At 43.6% G+C, this 6,804-nt stretch overlaps 1 pseudogene; it reads left to right on the top strand.

Annotated features, from left to right (window-relative positions):
- The first annotated feature begins 6,279 nt into the window (after window positions 1-6,279).
- Window positions 6,280-6,378, top strand: LOC130033697 (uncharacterized; annotated as a pseudogene).
- Window positions 6,379-6,804: the final 426 nt, after the last annotated feature.

Genomic DNA, 6,804 nt, shown 5'->3' with positions numbered 1-6,804 from the left:
TATTTAAAATCATGAGCTCTCTATACCAGACATTTTTAACAATTCCACAAAAATACAAACATGCTTTCAGACACAGAAAAAGCCCTTTGGATTTTTTTTTTTTTTACCAAACTTTGATATCAGCATAAGAAAATATTTGAATTGCTGTGTGAGCACAAAAAGGATGGCAACAATCTATCTTTCCCACCGCCCGCGTTCGGTAGTTTCCCCTACTCCAGGGAGGTAGATGGAGATGGGCAAGAAAAGGAAGGAAATCTTATGGCCAGGCTGCTTGATCTTAGTTGCAGTTTATTCCAATCCTCTCTCCATTCACTCCCGTATCTCTCCTGCCTCTCCTAGCTGCCCATTCTTACAGTCTCATTATATCCCATAAAAGGAACTCAGGTTCTCTTAAGCATGTTTTCCCCTGTTCTCTCAGACCTAGTAGAGAGCCCCAAAATCTGATGGTACTTCTAAAGGGGCAAAAAGGAGAAAGAACATTGAGGCAGCAAAACATACATTGCTTCTTTATATCTGCAGGCCAGTAACAAAGACTAGCCTGGCTAGAGCTGGGAATCTACATCCCAAAGATCAGGCCTGGCTAGAACCTGAGATCTGCTCTGTGAGATAAGGGAAGCTGCCTCTTGCAGTATACTGAAATTATTTACTGAAGGCAGTTTGAAAGGGAAAAATGTTTAACCTCACCCAAACTAGTCAGGACATTCTTCTAGGACAGATTCTTACTTAACAGATCGACTCACAATTTACAATACAAGTTCAGTGTCCTGGAAGGATCTGATCTTACAAAATAACAGATTCTGACTAGGGTGAAATCTGATTATCTGGTTGGGGAGGAGAGCATAGAGAAGTGGTTACAGAAAAACAAAGGAATGGAAGTGACTCAGGAGCACTGTGATGGGTGTAACATGATAAACCTTAGCTCCTTCTGTCAAGGAGGAATGGACAAGTCCAGTTGTTATCCTATAAATTGCCACGGTTTAGGAAAACAAGGAAACTTAATTTTAATGGCTTCTGTACCTCTGTAGTTTGTAAAAGCGGCCTAATTTTTTATTAAAGTTAGCTGAGGCTTATAAGATAAGGTCTTGCTTTCTCTGAACTCTTATTTCACTTAAGTTTCAGGCTCTAGTTCCATAGCTCTTCTAGATAGTACAAGATTCTTAAGTTCAAAAGGATTTCAACTGTTAATCACATAATCATTAATGTTCTCCTACCAAGAAATTTAGATTGAGAATTCTACTCTCTCTGTTGGCTTAACCTTCTGATAAGGATTCTTCTTTTAACCCTTGTCTGACAGGTTCCAAAAACAACTGCATTTTTTAAGTCACTGGGTTGCATATCACTAACTTCTCAAGAATTTCTACTGCTGATTTCAGCCTGGTCCCAACACTCGAGTGTTCCACATAGAGAGACAGATAGACAGACACAGACAGACAGACAGACAGACAAGACAATGAACTGACTAAAACACCACACATACATGTGCACACATCTGTAGTTGATCGATCAATCTGACCCTTCAAAAAATGGCAGGGAGAAACTGATGGACTGAGAAAGGAAGGGACTGTCCCCAGGGCGAAGAAACCTTATTGCTGATTGGGAACTCTGCTCCCCATTTCCCAGCCTGACTAGCCAGTCTCCCGCTTGTTAAAAATGGGTCAAGAAAGCGCTTTTGTTGATATAAGCCGGCAAAATAAACTATGACAAAGATGTTACCATATTTTGGCCAAGGCTAGTTCTGAGGCAGGGAGCTAGTATCATGATCTTGCATTTTCCTGCCTCCTCTGCTTTGATAATCCTATTTCTTTTGTTACCTACAAAGATCTGACTGCAGAATGATCTGGTAATGCAAACTGCCATTCACTGTATATCCTTCCCAATATTCTAACTTACACTCAGGCCACGTGGTGTTACAGAGGTCAACAAGATACTCCTTATCTAAACCATCTACTTGGAAGCTCTTCCGGTGTTTTAACGAGCAACCCAAAGGAGAATATTTAGGTACTGATGTAGAATTTCCCATATCTCCTAAGTGTCAGCAATAACCTATGAAAGGGAGGGAAAAGAAAAATCTAGGGTAGGATAATTCCTTAGCAAGCTCTCCTCCTAATAGTTTCTAGTGTTGTGGTTCTAGAGAGAGCACGGACACGACCACAACTGCATGCCAGCCCATCAGAAAAATCTCTCTTTAAAGGATGTCTCCTTTAGAGATTTCTGAGTCACCCTAGGAATCCCTGGGTCCTGCCTCCCGAGCGTCCACACAACCATAGCTTGCACATGTGGACCCATACCTAGAGTGCCATGGGTTTCCAAGAAGCCTATTAAGGGGAGAAGAGAAAAAGTTCTGCCTTTCTTAGCTTGCCACATATTCCAATGTTCCCTGCTGAAGCTTTCTTCCACAAACTTCTTGCCTGTCTTTTTACCTCTTTTTTTTCTTTTCTCTGCTTCACTTTGCCTAGGGCTAAACCTGCTGACTGCCTCCATTAGCATTTGAATTGACCTCTAGCTGATTCTGCTGGTTAGAATGCTTGGGGAAAGGGATTTCTACCTAGAAATTGATCTGCCTTAGTTTCCCAGGATCTTCTCACTAGTGGGCTCTCCTCCCATTCTTCCCATAGTGGATGGTGACACGAGACAGACAAAGGAGGGGTACCTCTTTGCAGAGACCATTCAGATGCTTGCCTGGCCGGAGCAGAACTTAGCCTTAGTGGTTCAGCATTGTGACTTGCGACTGGCAACTATGCCAGTGCCACCATTGACCTTATGTTCTGCATGGAATCTCAGGCAGCCCACTCAAGCTCCGTGACTTTAGAGGGACTTTAAGAGTGCCAGGTCGTGGAGCTACAAAATCACGCCCGACAGGAGGACCTATCAGGGTGCTCAGACACACACACATTCACACAGAGGTTATCACATTCCTCTCCCAGTCCCCCTAGAGATTTCCAAGGGAGCATACCTTCACAGCAGATCTTCCACAGATTGCCTCCTTTATCCGAGCCACAAGGTTTGGAGAGAAGGAACCTCCTGGGGGCCAATCCACACCAAAGGAAGGCCATTCTGATGAACAATAATTGGCAAACTTACCTTTCTTGATCATCAAGCCCAGATTCTGAGCTTTCCTGTGGATCTCAGAGAAGTGATCAAGAATTAAAGCTTTGGGGGTCGATTGATTCTGACCCATATTAAACAATCTCAATAAACAGAACTAAGAGAAGGATAATAAGACAAATACACACACTAAGGACACACGCACAGATCACACTCCTGCACTCGCTCGGACCGGTCCACTCTCTCACACCGGTGCGCATCACACTCACCAGTCACCCTGGGACTCCCGAATATGCCCAAAGGGCGTGCACGTGATTTTCACCTCCAGAGGGTTTAGTTCTTCCAGGTCTTCTCCCGGCGCCGGATTTTCCAGAACAGATGAGGCCTCCAGAACAGATGAGGGCTAGAGGAAACCCTATGTCCCCCCAAGTCCTCCCAGTCAGGGTTGGCCACTTCCCTGCCGCGGTCCAGAACAGATGAGGCCTCCAGAACAGATGAGGACCCAAGGAAACCCTATGTCCCCCAAGTCCTCACAGTCAGGGTTAACTACTTCCCTGCTGCGGTCCAGAAGGGGACACTGTCCCCCCAAAGAACAGATGGAATATTCCCCAGAATTTTTTTTTAAGGCCTTTTTAAAACCCGCTCTCTGGGCCCGTTTGCCCTATAAAGCAGATCTGAAAAAGCTTATCTAGACCTGTTCCTTGAAAAACAAGTTATTTTGCAATGCAGGTTCCTATTAAGCTAAGCTAAATTAATTCTGGTGGTGGTCCATTTTGGGCCTGTCCCTTACAACTTCCATTACTTTGTCTGTCTGTAACCACTTCTATGCTCTCTGCCCCAACCAATTTGTAAGGTCTCATCCTTCTTAGACACTGAAGCTGTACTGTAAGTTATTGCCTTCCTCCTCTCCTTATGTCTTTTGAGCAGTTTACCTTAATGCAATGTCCTTTTGTATAGATACAGGAAGACAATTAATTAATATGCTTTGTAAGTTAGGAATTGATTGGCTTTGAATATTATTCACTCCTGGGCTTCTGCCCTCTCAACTTAAGCCTCAGTTGCCCTCACTTCCTAGCACCCCAAGGGCAGGGTCCCGACGTGGGCCTGGATGGAACCAGGGCAAGCTGGTAAGTTATGTGCTAACCTGGCATTGCGATGGGCCAGGCCAAGGTGCCACGATTCTTAACTATAAGTTAAGAGGTTGATCATAGGCAAATGATGTCATGATCCAAAAGTAACGACAACACTAGGGCCCTGCTTCTAGGAATAGGAAAGATATCTTGCCTGAGCACTGCAGTCTGAGATCGAGATAGCCCTAGGAGAGCAATTCTACAAGCTCAAAGTATTTCTTACTGTGTCCATACAAAATGATTAATATTATATATGCTTATATGTTGGTTGGACAAGGAGAGGAGAAAGACCTCCTATAAGCTGTTTTCCTGTGTGTCCTGACTAGCTTGGATGAAACTGCTTTCTCCCCTTCAAACTGCCTTCAGTAAATGATTTCAGTATACTGAGACAGTTTTCCTTTTCTTTCAGAAACCTAGCTGGTCTTGTAAATGTAATGTAAAGGCCCTCCCGTTGATCGTCGATTCGCTCGAGCGGGCCCAGTAACGTCTCCATTGGAGACTTTGTTGTTACTGTGTCTGGCATATCGAATACTCTCAGTAGCTTGCTGGGCTCTCCGAGAGGGGCGGAGGAATCGAACTCGGGTCGGCCATGTTGGCCGCTTGTAAGGCGAACGCCCTACCCGCTGTGCTATCACTCCAGCTGGTCTTAGATCTGCAGATATCAGGTGCTAGCCAGGACTGATCTTTGGGATGTAGATTCCCAGCTCTAGCCAGGCTGGTCTTTGGGATGCAAATCAAGGTGGTTGCAGCTTGTGAAAGTGCTTGTGGAAGGTTTCAGTTTGGCTTTGTATCTTCTTTCCTGAGGCCAGTATTACTACTGGCCTGCTGATGTAAGGAAACAATGTGGATGTAAAGAAACAATATAGGGTTTGCTGCCTCAATGTTCTTTCTGTAACTCCTTTTGATGACATCACTGTAATGCCCCTTTTAGAAGTTCTATGATCTATATAAGGGGATCATCCTGGATCTCAGTGCCCGCACCTGCTTGAGGATTCCTGAGGACTCTATGACATACATCTCTTCCATGTAATAACCTGCTGCTCCACGACCAACCAGCCTGACTCCCGTTTCCTTCCATCTACTGACCATCGCCATCGACCTCCATGGAGTGGGGAAATGGCCTGACCGCCAGCCTTTTATTTTTTGTGTGTTTACACAGGTTCTGCTTCCACTTCCTTCATGCATGAGTCTCCTTCAAGCTTGGGCAGAGTGGTCTTAAGCATACCTATGGCTGGTTGCAGAGGTCTTCAGCTGTCGGGGCTCTACTCAGGGCAGTGAGGGAAATTCACCCCTCCCCCTCCAAGGGGCCCAGGTGAGGAAAGCCAGGTGCGGGGTCAGGAGACTGTCGTTTTAGACATATTTGGAATTAATTTTAGATCGAAAAGTACTTATGTGCTTAGTAATAAATTACTATACACTTTTCAATCACCTCAGAGACCCCACTCTGCTTAGAGAACTAGATTTTTAAATACAGGGCTGTTTTGCCTGTGTGTCATGACTGAGAATCACTCTCAGTAGATATGAAACTCACTATACACAAAGATGCACACAGGCTACTTTGAGTCATCTGTGTTGTTAATATGTGTTGGCCATTAAACTTCACTGAGACCCCTTTTTCTGTCCTTTACAGGAGCCTCATGAGTCTCACCTTCCATTCAAGTTGTACTTGTAATAAGGTGGAATGAAATCATCAATATTCTCCTCACCTCTTCCTTCAGGAGAAAAATCCTACTTACATTCAAGGTGGTCGAATTGCAGACAACACCATCCACCTTTTCCTGGAGATGTACACGGGACTGAGGTGAGAACAGCAAAAGGCTCTAGTTTAATGGTCTTAAGGAAGGTTTCAGGGAAGGGCATTAAACAAGACTCATATACCATCTTCCAAAAGAATTATTTTGTAAAACTGATGCCTTGGGTATGGTAAAAGATAATATGGTAAAAACCATACTTTTCTTTCTAGGACATTAAAGTTCTAAATCTATCTATTCAAGCTGCTTTGAAATATATTCCTTGATTTGGAATCACTGTCTGCCATAGGATTGAGTAAGGACAACACTCAAAGTAATAAGAAGAGAAAAATATGGAAAAATTAACTCATACTATGTTTGGTAACATATATACTAAAATTGAAACGATACAGAGATTAGCATGGTCCTTGCACAGATATGACATGCAAACTTGTAAAGTGATCCATGTTTTTGTTGCAAGAATAATTAACAGGGCGACTTTAAGCTAAGACAATCCACACAAGTACAAAAATTCTACATAAAGATAGCACAAATCCCCATCACAACAATCTCCTCAATGTCAATGGACTAAATGTGCCAATTCAGAGGCACAGAATGGGAAGATGAATTATAAAACTGAACCCAACATTCTGCTGCCTGAAGAAACACTTATGAACAATCAAAGCAACCATGGGCTCAAAGTCAAAGGCTGGAAAACAATTCTTCAAGAAAGAAACGAACACGTTCACAAAGCTGGAGTGGATATACTAGTATCAGACCATATGGACTTCAGGCTATAGGTTATAAGAGACAGTGAAGGTCATTTCTTCATGATCATGGGATCTGTACATCAGAAAGAACTCACCCTCCTCACTGTAGGTGATCCTAATGACAGACCA

Source organism: Sorex fumeus, unplaced genomic scaffold, assembly GCF_029834395.1.
Source record: "Sorex fumeus unplaced genomic scaffold, SorFum_2.1 ptg000054l, whole genome shotgun sequence".
NCBI lineage: Eukaryota > Metazoa > Chordata > Mammalia > Eulipotyphla > Soricidae > Sorex > Sorex fumeus.
This window is presented reverse-complemented; position numbering and strand designations above follow the sequence as displayed.